The 16,506-nt window shown below is 40.4% G+C and overlaps 1 long non-coding RNA gene across 3 annotated transcripts; it reads left to right on the top strand.

Moving 5' to 3' along the window:
- The first annotated feature begins 635 nt into the window (after positions 1-635).
- Positions 636-15,394, top strand: LOC150012835 (uncharacterized). 3 transcript variants are annotated; one of them, XR_016510783.1, is made up of 3 exons: positions 636-812; positions 1,716-1,786; positions 15,292-15,394. It is a non-coding gene; the product is annotated as an uncharacterized LOC150012835 (long non-coding RNA). The 3 variants fall into 3 exon arrangements; XR_016510782.1 differs by lacking the exon at positions 15,292-15,394 and adding an exon at positions 12,750-13,475; XR_016510781.1 differs by lacking the exon at positions 15,292-15,394 and adding an exon at positions 11,896-11,947.
- The last annotated feature ends 1,112 nt before the right edge of the window (positions 15,395-16,506 follow it).

Below are 16,506 nucleotides of genomic sequence, written 5' to 3' on the forward strand. Positions count from 1 at the left end.
CTTCACTGGCAGTGCTGGTGGTTTACTTTTAGTGGCGGGTCATTCGAGATGTCTGTGTGTGCACTTTATCCTCTCACAGCGCCAGCTAGAGCCCAAAAGCTCCTTCTGCACTATGGACAACCTGGAGATGATGTAAACAATGATCTCCTGGTGGGCACCAGTTTTGAGTTCCTGATCGCCCCTGCGGTGCCTGTCACCCGCCATCCGTTTGGGCAACCAGGCTGTGTGCCTGCCCAGAAGAGAACACCTATATTGAAGCCGGCGACGTTCCAGTACAAGTCGATGATCTCAGATGGTCACTGGGAACGTGGGAACCACAGTAAGAGAACCCCATTAGATGACCTAACATCTATGTACTCTGTGTCCAAGGCTGAGGAGTTGAGGGAGACTGGAACAAATTTTGGGAGTAGTTACAACCAGCTGACATGGAGAGATGCATGCCAGACATGCAGGGAGCACCAAGTGTGGCTGGCCTGGAGCGGGGAATGTCCTCTGCTGGCATGTCTGCAGGGATGGTTTCTGGGATTGGTTTTGAGTGTGGCTTCTCTGGCAGTGCTGGCTGTTTACTTTTGGTGGCGGGTCATTCCAAACGTCTGTGTCACTTTCTCCTCTCTCAGCTCCAGAGGAAACCCAAAATCGCCGGCTTGACAACGGACAACGTAACAACATCTAGAACAATGACCACCTGGCAGGCACCACTGTTGAGGCCCTGAGAGCCCCTGCTCTTCCTGCCATCTCGCAGCAGTGTGGGCAACCAGGACCTGTGCCTGGCCGGATCTGTACACCACTATTGAAGCCACCTGGGTCCCACTGTAAGTCAACTGTCTCCAACTGTCACCTAGAACGTAGTACCCATATTAAGAGAACCCAGTCAGATGGACTGCACTGTAAGGTGTCTGTGTCCAAGGGTGAGGAATGGAGGGAAATTGGGATAAATTGTGGGAGTAGTTACAACCAGCCTACCTAGAGAGTTGCGTGCCAGGCAGACAGGGAGCACGAACTGTGGCTGGCCTGGGGGGGAGTAGTGGCCTCTGACAAACCATCTGATGGAATGTCTGCAGGGAGCGGTTTCTGGGTTTGTTTCTTAGTGTGGCTTCTCTGGCAGTGCTGGCTATTTACTTTGGGTGGGTTATCATTCAAAATTTCTGTGTGTGAGCTTTCTCCTCTCAAAGCTCTAGATAGAGCCCAAAATCTCCAGCTGGATAATGGACAACCTAGGAACGTCCTAATCAATGACCACCTTGTAGTCATTGATATTGAGGCCCTGAGAGCCCATGCTGTACCTGTCATCTCCCAGATCTATGGGCTACCAACAGTTTTGCGTGGCCAGGATAGTTCACCTCTATTGAAACCGGCTATGTTCCAATATATGTCGACTAAATCCTAGAATGTGATACCTACATTAAGAGACCCTGGTCTGATGACCTGGACCGTAAGGAGTCTGTGCCCAAGGGTGAGAAATTGAGGGAGACTGGGTTGTGTTTCGGGAGTAGTTACAGGCCAGCTTACGTGGAGATTGCATGCCAGACACACAGGGAGCACCAACTGTGGCTGGCCTGGAGGGAGAAATGGCCTCTGAATACACATGTGCTGCAATGGCTGCAGGAAGGGTTTCCAGGTTTGGTTGTGAGTGTGTATTCTCTGGTAATGCTAGCTCTTTAGTTTTGTTGGTGGGTCATTCAAAATATCTGTGTGTGAACTTTGTCCTCTCACAGCTCCAGATCCAGCGCAAAGTCTCCATCGGGACATCAGAAAAGCTAGCGACGGCTTAATCAATGACCACCTGGTGAGTACCAATATTGAGGCCCTAGTGCCCCTGCTGTGTTTGTCACCTCCCAGCAGTATGGGCAACCAGGGCCTGTGCATGGCCGGAAAAGAACACCTATATTGAGGTCAGCTACATTCCACTATAAGTCTATTATTTCTGACTGTCTGACTGGAATGTGGTACCCACATTAAGAGAACCCCATCAGATGACCTAAAGTCTTAGGAGTCTGCCCAACGGTGAGGAATTGAGGGAGACTGGGATAGGTTGTGGGAGTAGTACTGGCCAGCTTATGTGGAGGGTTCGGTGCAGTTCCAGACACACAGGGAGCATCTGCGGAAGCTGGCCCGGAGCAAAGCCTGGCCTCAGGCCACCTGTGTGCTGGACTGTCTGACAGAGGGTGTCAGGGTATTGTCCCAGGCTTTGCCTACTGGAAGTCTCAGGTTATAATCCTTCTTTGGAGGATTTATGGAAATGCAGGCATGTGGGTGACATTTTCTTTTTTTGCACTTTATCAGAAGCCCAGGAAGCTGAGCCAGACCCCAATTTCTAAACCTGTAGTGCATCCAGGAGACCTCAATGCAGGGACAGTCTAATAGGCTGATCCACTACTGGAAGCCTCCATCACCCGGCCTTGGTAGCATCCCAGACCTGAGCAAGGCCCCCTCTACATTCTGAAAGAATCCTTTTTCTTTTTCTTTTTCTTTTTTTTATGTGTTTTATTGATTATAATATTACATTTGTCCCAATTTCCCTTCCCTCTGCTCCCCTCCACCTTGTGGCCCCCTCCCTCCAGTTGTTCCCCCTTTTAGATCATGTCCATTAGTTGTGCATATAGTTCTTCTCAACCTCTCTCTGTCTACTCCATTCCCTCCTACCATGCTCCTTAATTCCTATACCATCTCCCTCCCTCTCCCCCTTCCCCCTCCCTGCTGACCTCCCCCCAATATGTTCCCCGTACCTATAGTTCTTTTTCCACTCTCGTTGCCTGTTTAGTTTGCCTTTGTTTCAATTCCCTAGCTTCTGTTGTTTCTTGTGATGCAGTTTTCATTTTAGATTTCATAGTTTTGATCCTCCTTTTTCTAAACCAGTCCCTTTAACATCTCATATAACAGTGGTTTGGATCTAATGAACTCTTTCAGTTTTATTTTGTCCTGGAAACACTTTCTCTGCCCTTCAATTCTGAATGACAATTTCGCTGAATAGAGTATTCGTGGCTGTAGGTTTTGGATTTTCATTACTTTGAATATTTCTTGCCAGTCCCTTCTTGCCTGCAGGGTCTCCCTTGAGAAGTCAGCTGATAGTCTAATTGGGACCCCTTTGTACATGATTATTTTCTTCTCTCTTGCTGCTTTTCAGATTCTCTCTTTATCTTTAATTTTTGACATTTTGATTATAATGTGTCTTGGAGTGGTTCTCCCTGGGTCCAGTTTTTTTGGAACTCTCTGTGCTTCCTGGACCTGTAAGTCTATTTCCTTCCCCAAGTTTGGGAAGTTCTGCTTTATTATATTTTCACTCAATTTTTCAAGTTCTAGTTCGTCTTCTTCGTTCTCTGGCAAGCCAATGATTCTTATCTTGGGCCTTTTATAGCTGTCCCAGAGGTTTCTGATCCTTTCATCGTTGCTTCCCATTTTTTCTCTCTGCACTGGTTGACTGTTTGTTCCTTCTCTATGTTCTGGTTTGTTGAAATGAACTCTGGATTTTTTCCCCTCACAATCTGTCTCGTATGTGGTTTTGTTCCTTTCGTTATGAGTGTTTTTCGCTTCTTTCTCATCTTTTTCCAGATCTTTTGTTAATTCTGTAAGCCACCTGATAACAATGGCCCTGAACTGAGCCTCTGACAGGTTTCTTATTTGTTCATCTGTCAGATTCCTCATCTGTTGCCTTGTGAGCTGTGCCACCGGGACTTCTATAGTTGTCTGCCTCATTTTGACAGATGCGTTTTGTTTTCTTGGGCCAGCTATAGGGGGCAGTGCCTGTGTACTCATCACAACCCAACGACCGGCGCCTATCCGCAACCTATTTCGCAGCCCTGTGGCGCTTTCTTTGGGGGCGGGGGTCCAAGATGGATTCACACAGTTATTCCGCTAGGAAACCGGGATCCGTCCTCCCGCCCTCTGGGCCTCACTGTTCAAGGCGATGTGGTGGCTGCTTTCCCCAGCGTTGGGGTCGCGAGCTGCTGGGGTTTGACTGCAGCCGGGGTTGTTCTCCCTGCAGCTGGGATTGTTCTCCCCGCCGCTGTCCCAGGTGCGACCGCAAACAGCTCCACCCCCTTTCGCTCTTACCTGCCCAAAGAGCGCCGCTGGTTTATAACTTCATACGTTGGGCTTCCGTGTAGCTTTATTTTCTGGAATTTCTAGTTATCTTTTGATTTGAAGTAGTTGTATTCCTCTTTAGTTGTAGAGGGAGACAGAGCGTGTCCGTCTAAGCCTCCATCTTGGCCGGAAGTCCAAGAATTCTTTTCCAAACTTTCCCTGGTTCCTGGGTAATGGTCCAGGGCCATTTCATTTAACTGGCTCTTCTACTCCCATTATTAAATTTAAATACTTCCTAAAAGGTATTGTTTATAATGTAAATTGTATCATCCCTGTGCAGACATCACCACTGTGTAGCTGCAGGATGTTCCGTCTCCCTGAAAGGAAACCCCGCACCAGAAGTTCTTACTCACCCCTCCTGCCCCTGGCAACCCCTGATGTGCTCAGGGTCTCTGATCCATTATCAGAGATGTTACATGGGTTGCCTTTTTTTTTTTTCCTTTTGCTTGCACATTTTTGTTTTTTGAAAGGAAAATCCCAGGTGGATTAGAGATCAGATGTAAAAAAGAAGCCCTTTGGTACAATCTCAGGGTATAGACCACTGTCCAAAGTGTGACTGCAGGGTCAGAAGCCAGTCAGGCAGCGGCTGTCTCCTCCTGCACACAAAACAGTAATGAGGAAGATGCAGACATTGGGGAAGACAAACCACAAGCTGGGAAGCATCCCTCAAAGCCTAGGCAGATAAGGTTTAGCCTTTCTGCGGTGCAGCAAACTCTTGGAAGTCTGTGTTATGTAAAGGAACCTATAGCAAACAGACACTTCCATTGGCAGGTGGTGCCCACGTCTCTGCATATCAGAGATGCCCGACCTCCCCAGTGGGGGAACACACACTGCAAACACTGAGGACAGAGCACTGTCATCATCAGGCAGGCAGTCTAGTCCTGGGGACAAAGTGAGGAATTAGAGGCCCAGCTGATCCCCTGGAGTGAAGGGGGAAAGGCCCTTCCTCTGGGACGACAATGTGCCTGTCCCGTCTAAGGCCTGCAGCTGCTCACCTTTTCCTGGCAGTGGTCACCCTAGTTTACCTCACAGAAATTCTTGCACAATTGTCCAAAGATGTGTTTTCAAAATTAACCATCGGAGCACTGATGTAATTGCTGGGAATTGGGGAAAACACTAGTGTCCATGGAGAAGGAATGGGGTCCCCTAATCCTGGTCCACATGGAGGAAGGACGCTGGACAGCTGCTAAAGTGGGCGCAGGAGTCTCTACGTACTGATACATGGAGACCGCAGGTGTCCTCTGTGTAATATGTGTGGAACAACTGTGTGCATCCCGGGTCCCACCTGTTAGACCACATACATGTAATTTCCACAGGCAGACATACATATGTGAAAATTATTCTTCTTGTGACAGAGACCAACAAACAGAATAAAAGAGGCAGAATCTGAAAGACACCCACTAAACCACACATGATGGTCACTTCGGGGTGGGACTAGCAAATCTCTTATCTTTTTTGGGAGATGAGGACTAAATTTTTGATATCCTCTTCCTCCTCGGTATTTTCTGTCCCCCTCCCCCCAATAAAAATTCCCAAAGCCCCTACTGGGGAACATGAGCCATTTCCAAGTTTTTACTCCCATCATCATGCAGAGGGAAACATATGTGTTCATATATCTTTATTTAGGAAACGTCCCTAGAAGTGGAGATTCTTGGTCTAATATAAACACAATTTTATGTTTTGGGGCACAGTTTTCTACATCTCAGGTCACCTTGGGCACTTGAGCCTTGTTAGGGAAAGCAGGGTTGTCAAGACCTGGGGCCAATACCTCAGGGAGAGAGGAGGAGGAGGGGCTGGGAGTGAAAGAGATGAAAGTATCTGGGAGTGACACACCCAGCAGGAAGGTCCCATCCATCCTGCCCATGCCCTGCTTCATGTAACACCTCCTACCCTTGTACCCCTAGCCCACATTAGCCCACCCTACTCCATAACTCAGTTGAGCCCAGCAGCCTGGCCCAGCCATCCAGGACACAAGAGAGTTCCATCCTGCACATTCGGGCCTGCTCCCTCTCCCTCCAAGCACAGACCCCCTTCCTCTCTGTCAGGAAAGCAGATGTAGGGAGGCTCTGCCTTTCATAAGGACCATTGTGAATGTGCTCTATCCATGTGAAGATCCCAGTTACCACAGCAGGACCCATTACCCTGTGTGAGAAGGAACCTTTCAAGGGGCCTCACAGAAGGCGACAGAACGTCAGAGCATCAGGCTCCAGGCTTTGGCAGGCCGCAGAACTTGAAGCACGGAGGTCCTCCAGCAGGGACCTCTGCCCCAGCCCTGTGTCAGTCCTCAGCCCTCATATCCAGCACATCCAGATCTGGTGGGTGGGGCTCTGCTCAGCGTGGGAAAGGGAGGGAGTCCTCATGTCCTTCAGTATCAGGTCAGGTGAGTCCACTTGGTCAGAGTCTATCAGGTGAGTTACAGTCAGTGAAATAGCAATTGCCTGCCCAGAAACAGGACCCCTTACCCAGAGCAGAGAATATAGGTCATTTAGGTGGGAACGCGTCAGGGCCCCCCTAGTGGAAGAGAAAGAAACCCCTGATGGTAGGGGGAGCGGGAAAGGGGAGGGGAGGACATATTTGTGGATGTCAGTATTCAGACTGATTTTAACATAAGACACAGACTCAGATAAAGTGTTTTCAAGACACAGATCTGATAAGGAACTGGTATCCAAATATGGAAAAGGAAACCTTTAATCTTCAACAGTAGGAAAGCAAACAACCCCATTAAAAAATGGGCATAAGATCTGGACAGACAGCTCACCACAGAAGACACACAGATCCTGGGGGATGCAAGATGGCAGCGGCATTGGTGGAAGGAACATTCACCTCCTCCCAGGACTAAATGTGAATACAATGACATTATGGAACAAACAATCTGAATAACCAAATGAAGACTAGCAGTACAGAAGTCTTATAACCAAGGATTACAGAAGAAGCCACATCCAGAGTGGTAGGAAGGACACAGGCACAAAATGTGCTGGCTTTGCAGCCACTTGAGGTAGTACAGAATTTCAGAGTTATCTCAGCTGTAAAGTTGGCTAAGGATTGAGGGGCTTCAACCTCACTCTGGGCTCCCCAGCCTGGCTCACCAGAGCCCAGAATAAATCCCACTTGGTCACGGTGTATAATCTCTCTAATGTATTGCTGGATTCGGTTTGCTAATATTTTGTTGAAGATTTTAACCTCTATGTTCATCAGGGATATTAACTTATAATTCTCTTTCTTTGTAGTGTCCCTATCTGATTTTATAATTAGCACAATGATGGCCTCATAAAATGAGCTTGAGAATTGTCTCTCCTCCTGGATTGTTTTTTGCGTTTTTTTTTTTTTTTTTGGAATAACTTGAGAAGGATAAATATTAGTTCTTTGAATGCTTGGTTGGTGAAATTCACCTTTGAAGACTTTTGGTAAGGACAACTTTTTGTTTGGAGTTTTTTATTACTACTTCAATTTCATTGGTTGTATTTGATCTAGTCAGATTTTCTCATTCTTGTTGATGAAGTTTTGGAAGATTGTATGTTTCTTGGAATTTCTCTATTTCATCCAGATTGTCCAATTTGTTAGCATATATTTTCTAACAATCATTTTTAGTTCTGTGGTGTGAGTTGTTACTTCTCTTTCACTTCTGATTGTATTTATTTGGATCCTGTCTATTTTTCTTTAAGTATACTTTATTGATTATGTTGTTACAGTAGTCCCAGTTTTTTTTCCCCTTTGCTCCCCTCTGCCCAGTAACCCTCTTCCCTCCAGCAATCCCACCCCCCTTAGTTCATGTCCATGGTCATGCATATAAGTTCTTTGGCTTCACCCTTTCCTGTATTATTCTTAACTCCCCCCTGTATATTTTGTACCAACCGATTAAGCTTCTTAGTTCCTGCACCATTTCCCCATTTCTCCCCCTCCTCCCTCCCAGCTGATAACCCTCCAATTGATCCCCATACCTATGATTCTGTTCCTGTTCTGGTTTGCTTAGTTGGATTCTGTTTTTATTCTTTAGATTCAATTGTTGACACTTGTGAGTTTGTTGTCATTTTAGTGTTCATAGTTTTGATCTTTTTCTTAAGTAAGTCGCTTTGACATTTCATATAATAGTGGCTTGGTGATAATGAACTTCTTTAGCTTCATCTTGTCTGAGAAGCACTTCATCTGCCCCTTCATACCAAATGATAGCTTTGCTGGATAGAGTAATCTTGGTTGTAAGTTGCTTTTCATCACATTGAATACTGCTTGCCAGTCCCTTCCTGCCTGCAAACTGTTCTCTGAGAAATCAGCTGATAGTCCCATAGGCACTCCCCGGCAGGCAACTCTCTGCCTCTCTCTTCCTGCCCGCAGAACTCTGTCTTTATCTTTCACCTTTGGCATCTCAATCATGATGCATCCTTGTATGGTCCCCTCTGGGTCCAGCTCACCCGGGACGTTCCATGCTTCCTAGACCTGCATATTCATCTCCTTTGCAAAATTTGGGGAGTTTTCCTCATTTTTTTTCAATTCTCACTTCCCCCTTCTGTACTGGTTGATGGTTTTTTTCTTCCTTATGTTCCAAATCATTGATTTGAACCGTGGTTTCTTTCCCTTCACCATTGGTTTTGTGTGGATTTTCCTTTGTTTCACTTAGCATAGCCTTCACTTCTTCTCTTATGTGTTTGCCATACTCAAGCATATATGTCAAGCCTGTGAGCATCTTTATCAATAGTGTTTGAATTCTGTGTCTCTTAGGTTGGCTATCTCCTCATCGCTTAGTTTTCCCACTGGAACCTTGATCCATTCCCCCTTTTGGGCCATACTTCTCTGTCTTCTTATTCTGACAGGCTCCTGTGTTTGTTTGCCTATGCATCACAGGTAGAGCTGTCGCTCTTGTTACGTTGTAAGGGCGGAGCCTTAGGGATTCGTCTGTACAGGGTGACCTGTTTAACCATGTTGTGGCATTGTATGTGGGGGAAGGTCCGAGAGGGAACAATGCCACCAGTCCAGCACTTGCTCCTTTTCCAATCACCTCTCCCTCTTCCGCACTGGACTGGCGCCCCTCTAGCTGCTGTCCTGGCCATCATTTCCAGAGCAGGTGGGTCTGTGGACATTCTAGGACTGTGGGGGCCCTTTAAACAAGTGGACTCTGCTAGACCTGAAGTTTCCGCCTCCACCCCAATCCCCACTGGTCTGCACAGTCAGAAGCAATGAGGCTTGGTTTTCCCAGGTGCTGGGACTTTGAGTTGTGAGGTCTGTTGAGGAGCTGGGATCGCTCTCCAGGTGTCCCTCCTTTTTAAAGCATGTGACTGTGCTTTCTGCTGGCCTGCCGCTGTTGCTGCCACAGCTGCCACCACCACACCGCGTGTTCTCCACCCTGGCTCTGCCCCTCCTACCTGTCTGGATGAGTATTTCTTCTTTATATCTTTGTTCGCTGGACTTCCATGTATTTTGATTTTCTGGAACTTCTGGTTATCTCTAGTTTTGAGGTAGTTTTATTCCTTCTTAGTTGTGGAGGAAGATGCATCATGTCTGTTTACGCCTCCATCTTGGCCGGAAGTCCTATTTTTTTTTTTCTTAATGAGTCTGGTTAAACGTTTGTCAATCTTTTTTATCTTTCCAGTGAACTATCTCTTAAATTTATTGATCTTTTGTATTGTTTTATTTTTTAGACTCTACTTTGTTTATTTCTGCTCTGACTTTTATTATTTTTTTCTAATGCTAACTCTGGGTTTTCTTTGTTGTTCTCTTTCTAGTTCCTTTACATGTCAATTTAGGTTATTTATTTAGGTTTTTCTTGTTTCTTGAAGTAGGCTTGTAATGCTATAAAATTCCCTCTTAAAAATCCTTATTATTATTTTTTTGTTTGTTTCATGGATATTGGGTTGCATTTTCATTTCTTTCAAAACATGTTTTGATTTCTTCCTTGATCTCATTGTTAAACTCTTCAGTGTTTAGTATCATGCTATTTAGCCTTCATATCTTTGTTTTTTTTTCGGGTTGTGTGTGTGTGTGTGATTGATATCTTGTTTCATATCATTATGGTCAGAGAAGATGTTTGATATGATTTCAATCTTCTTAAGTTTATTGAGGCTTATCCTAACATGTGGTCTATCCTAAAAAAATAATTCATATACACTTGAAATGAATGTATATTCTTCTGCTTTGAATGAAATATTCTGAAGAAATCAATTAAATCCCTCTGATCTAGCATGTCATTTAAGGTTGCAATTTCTTTGTGGATTTTCTGCCTATAAATATATATATTCATTGGTGTCAATGGGGTGTTAAATCTCCTACTATGACTATATTACTCTCAATCTCTCCCCTTACATTCATCAAGATTTGCTTTATTTATTTAGGTGTTCCTATATTGGGTGCATACATGACTAAAAGGGTTATGTCCACTTGTTGGATTGCTCCCTTTATCATTATGTAGTGTCCTTCTTCATCTTACATCAGAGCCTTTGTTGGAAAATCTATTCTGTCTGATATAGGTATTGCTACCTCAGTTGTTTTTTTCATTTCTAGTTTCATTAAATATCTTTTTCCAATTTTTTAACTTTTAGTCTGTGTGTGTCTTTCATTCTGAGGTGGATCTCTTGTACATAACATATAGATGGATGTTAGTTTCTTCTCTTGAGCTACTCCATGTGCTTTGATTGGAGTATTGAAGCTATTTATCTTTAAGGTGATTTTTGATAGGTGTATATTTATTGCCATTTTATTCTTTAAAATTGTATTCCTCTTTTTTTTCTTACTTTTTCTAAAAAAGCCCTTGTAACATTCCTTGTAATATAGGTTTTGTCATAATTAACATCTTTAGATTTTTCTTGTTGAAGAGCTTTTTATCTCCCCTTCAATTTTAAGTGATAATCTTGCTGGATAGAGTAGCCTTGGTTGTATGTCCATGCTATTCATCACTTTGAATGTTTCAAGCCAATTTTTTCTGGCCTAAAATGTTTCTTTTGAGAAATCAGATGAAAAGTCTTATGCAAGCAACCTTCTAGGTAACTGTCTTTCTCTTGCTACTTTAACCTTTGCCATTTTAATTATGATGTGTCTGGGTGTGGGCCCCTGTAGGTTCATCGAATTTGGGTCTCTATGCACTCCCTGGACTGGTATGTCATTTCCCTACTAAGAATCATAAGAAACTATTATGAACAATTATACACCAAACAATTGGATAAATTAGAAATACTGGATAAATTTCCAGAAACATGCAACTGACCAAACTGAATAATAAATAAATACAAAATCTGAAAAAACTAATTTGAATTAGGAGATTTGAGTCAGTAATCAAAAACCCTCACGAAAAAGAAATTCCAGCACCAGAAACATTATTGGTATATATTACTAAACATTTAAGATTTAAGATCTCCCTGGCCAGTGTGTGTTGGTTGGATGTCAATCCCAGAAACCAAAGGGGTTATTGGTTTGATTACCAGTCAATGCACATATCTGGGCTGTGCGTTCGGTCCTTGCACAAGAGGAACCCAATCATTCTCTCTCCCATCAATGTTTCTCTCCCTCTCTTTCCCTCTCTCTCTAAAAAAAAAAGTTGATGTCAGTTTTTCTCAGATTCTTCCAAAAATTTGAAGAGGAAGAAACACTTTATGTTCATTTTGCTAGTCCAGTATGACCATGATATCAAAGCTAGGCAAGGACACTATGTGAAAAGAAAGTTACAGACCAATAACCTTGATGAATCTAGATGCAAAAAATTCTCAACAAAATATTAGCAAACTAAATTCAACAGCACACACCATGGCCAAATGAGATTCATCCCTGAAATGCAAGAATGGTTCAAGATATGAAAGTCAAAACCACAATAATATATTATTTTACACCTCTTAGAATGGTTATTATCAAAAAGACAAAAAACAACGGCAAAAAAAAAAAAAAAAAAAAAACGTGTTGAGAAGGCTGTGGAGAAAAGAAAACCCTTTGTGCACTGTTGATTGGATGTATAATGGTATTGCCAATATGGAAAACAACAAGGAGGTTCCTCAATAAATAAAAATAGTACTATTATATGATCCAGCAATCCCATTTCTGGGTAAGTATCCTAAGGGAAAAAAAAATCCCTATCTCAAAGAGGCATCTGTATTCTCATGTTGTTTGAAACATTATTCACAATAACCAAGATGTGAAAACAACTGAAGTATCTGTTACAGATACATAGATAAAGACAATGTAATCTGTATATACAATGGAATATTATTTAGCCTTAAAAAATAACTATTTGTGATAACATGGATGAACATAGAGGATATTACAAAGAAGACAAATACTGCATAATATCAGTTACATGTGGAATTTAATATATATAATATTATAAACTAACTTTGAACTTAGTTTGACATAATTTTACTAATTCCTTGAGGTATAAGATTAGGTTGTTTATTTGAGATCTTTCTTATTTTAAAATATAGGTATTTATTGCAATAAACTTCCCTTTGAAACTGCTTCTGCTGTGTTCCATAATGTCTGATATATTGTGATTTAATTTTCTTTTTATTCAAGACTTTTTTAAATTTCCCTCTTAATTTCTCCTTTGACCCATTGGATGTTCAAGACTGTTAATTTTCACATATCTGAATGTTTCAGTTTTCCCCTTGATATTGACTTCAAGTTTCATATCATTGTGGTCAGAAATTATGCTTGATATAATCTTATCCTCTTAAATTTGTTAATACTTTTTTTTAAAGACTAGAACAATCTGGGTATAAAGGATAGGATGATGAAGTGAGCAATGATTCTCCATGTCACCATCAAACCTACTGCTGTGTGTCTGCAAGAGAAGTACCAGCTGCATTTTCTTCCTAACTCAGAATGTAAGGCTGTATGGCCTCATTACCCTTAAACAGCCAATTAAAATAGTGTATTAAAAAAAGAAAAACATCTGTTCTTCTAAGGGAAGCAGAAATAGATGTCTGCCAAAGTTCTAATATAGGAGTTGAATTATTTAAAATATTGGTTAATAAATGTGTAACATTTGATTGTATATTATTACTTATATTTAATCCCGCAATGCTTGGTCTAAAACCTGGTTGTGGAATATTTTCTATAGTACCACATGATTATTCACTGTAGTCTTGGCATTTGCAGCACATTTTGTTCACTTCACTCTAATTTTTACTTTATAGTCCATCAAAACTTATTTTTAAAAAGATTAGTTCTTCATTCAACCAAGCCTCAATCTTCATCTATCTATCTTTCATCTAACATATATCTACATTTACTTTTTCTATTCTATTTTATTCTATAGAAACTAAATATCACTTATTTTCTTTCTGGAATCCAGTCATATAGATTTAACTGGAATGGTGAATTAAGTATTTGTAAAGAAGTTTATATCTAAACAAATTAGAGACAGGGGAATATTTTGCTGGTGAATGATTCTGCATATTTAAAATATATGCTCTAAAAATACATAAAACAATTCTAACTCAATTTGCTTTTAGATATGGCTTGCACATTGATGTATATATGTGTATGTCTGTGCACATGCATGTGTAATTGTTCCCGTCTAAACTAACATATACAAGCAAATATAAATAAATACATTGGAATTAAAGCAATCCAGCTTTGTTTTATTTCCCCCAATGAAAAGTTGAGTTCTAGATTTTATAAGTATCTAAAATGTTCTCCTCGCTTAAAGACATAAAAATAATTGAAGTGAATTCAAAGTTTAATTTAGAATAAAAATGAACAGTATTAAACTAGTAATGAAAAAGTCCAGCTAATTTTAAGCATGTGAGATAGTTTTAGAAATCTTGTGCAATATATTCTACAAACCCACAGTAACCTGCATGAAATGCATCCTAGTGACACTCATATGAAGAGATTAAATTTCCTATCATCAAGTTGACTCCCCTTATTTTGAAGTAAATATTCAGACTATTTATTTATTCTGTTTTGGCAAATAATTGCAGAAATCGTACATAGTTTTTTATCCAGAAGACCTTTTTTCATTCCTGCAAATAGCCTCATCTCTGGATTTTATTTTGAATATGACATTAATTTGATCACATTTATAGTTAGACACTTTCTTCGGAGGAAGCTAAACTCTCTTCACTAAGATGGTCCCATTTGGGCTCAGGGAAGTCACTTGTATATGTGGACTCATGAATATACTCACTTGTCTAGGAAATCCTCCCACAATCTTCACATAATTCGTGTTTGACAAATTAGTAAACAATGGGTTTATGGGAGTTACCAAATCTTCTAATAATTTAATTTACTTATAATGTGATTCTGGGGTTAATTTTTAAAACATTTTACCAAGGAGAAATTTTAATTTTTAGAATTTTGCTCCTAACAAGGTCATTATCTTTCCAATTCTAAAAAATACCTATCTTGTTCTCTGATTTCTCTTGCACGTCTTTTACACAATAGTTCCTCCCTCTTCTCGGGCACTTTATTGACTCCTTTTTTTGTGTGGCTCTAGCTACTGATAGGTTTGTTTTCACTGATCCCTGGAGTCACAACATTTAAGAAAAGCTGCCCTCTTCAAAATATCTGCCACCTGCTACTCAGGGAAATACTGTTTCCCATTTGTACCTATTGTAATTCTTTGTACTAGCCTCCATTTACCTGTCACAGAGCCACAATCAAGGGTTACATCTCCACTGGCTTTTGGCAAGAAAAAAACTATACTTAAAAATATTTTATTACATTATGTTAAAACCTATTTAAAAATATTTATTTACAATAAAAAGTAATATGAATCAATAATACTCTTTACACCTTCAGAAACTTCCCCTTATTTATGGTATTTTAAGATCATCATTCATCAATTTTATGGAGAAAATATTGTATTAATATTGGTTTTGAGATAGCATTTTGTTAAATCTAGTGTTTATATTATTATTGGGCATAAAAATATGTGCTCTTATTGGTCACTTTATAATTATCTATGTATTTAATTTTACTTGTACTAGTACTCATTTAAAATCAGGCGTCTGACACTGACAATGCAGTGATCACCAAGAAACATGTAGTCTCGAGCTTTATTAAGCACAAACAAGAACTTTGTTTAGCAGAGACAGTGCTCTATTTTCACCAGTCCCATGGTTTTCCTCCTGACACACAAGAAGACTACATTTACCAGCTCCTCTGAATCTGTCTTAGGGTCATGTGATGGAGTTGTGTCCAAAGTTGTCCTAGTCAAATAATGTATATCACGACCAAACCCATCCAATGAATACCTTGCTTGATATTTGACATTCTATCATCTCATCAACAAAGGTCTTGAAAGCTCCATGATGAAGATGACAGCATTATAAGATAGAAGCAACCTGGAACCCTGATTCTCAAATTGTAAAAGAGCTTCTGGACACACAATGTGATGCCAACAGAGAAAAATAAAATATTAAATATGGTAAGCCTTTGAGATTAGTGGTTGCTTGCTACATTAGTTAGCACATATTGACTAATGCAAATAGTTATAAGAACACAACAAGCCTTCCTTTAAAACATAGTAAAATCTAAATTTCGGAGGCTATTATCAACACAGGTAAGATATTTTGCATGAAGAAAAAATGAGTACATGAATTGCCATGACCTCTTTAGGCAGCCCATTTTGAACAATGTGTATTTCATGTTTATATTTACTTGGCTTTTATTCCAGTGAGAAATAAGATGGTACATCTGATCTGGATGGCCACTTGGGAAGCATACTCTCCCCAAGGATGTGTACTCTGGGAATACAAAAATGATGATAGAAACTGACTGTGAATGTATGTCAGTGGGCCCTTTCTATGCGTAAGCACAATATTCTAAGTGTACAGGTGGAACGAATATATAAATATGAAAAAAGTTTCCTTAAGAGTATTTTTTGCAACATAGCATAAATTTGTACCCTAAATATACACTTGTAAAACATTCATTTTGAGAGAAAGAAAATTAATGTTTATGCATTTGTACATATAACTTTGTAATGTATATAGTATAATATCATTTATATACATAATGAAATGTAATTCTCAAAGAACCTTACAATTTATTATTCCCATTGAGGAGAAAGCAATAAGTCAGAAAATACATAATTTACTCAAGAGTTAAAACCAAATTGGTCTAAATTTCAATCTCATGGATTTCTAATTATACCATTATTCCTTCTTTGTATTTAGCAACCTAAGAAATTCACTAACTTGTGAGACCATTTTAACTACACATGTGGATGCAATGCCACTACCTTTATTTTATAGTCTGTTCATTGACATCTTTTTTCATTTTAGATAGTAAGATTGAGGGTAGAAGAGATAAATTCCATTTAAATATTTTTAAAAATAATGAATTAATTAATAGTTACTGATATTCTCTTTAATTTTTTTACCAGTCATAACCATAACAATAAAAATTAACATTTGATTCTGCTAATTGATGTGAGAATTTCAATTTCAACATATGGCTTTTTTGTCATGTACTGCCTGCATGATTATTTTGAACAAAGAAAATTAT

Source organism: Furipterus horrens, unplaced genomic scaffold, assembly GCF_987537825.1.
Source record: "Furipterus horrens unplaced genomic scaffold, mFurHor1.1.pri manual_scaffold_4, whole genome shotgun sequence".
Lineage (NCBI taxonomy): Eukaryota > Metazoa > Chordata > Mammalia > Chiroptera > Furipteridae > Furipterus > Furipterus horrens.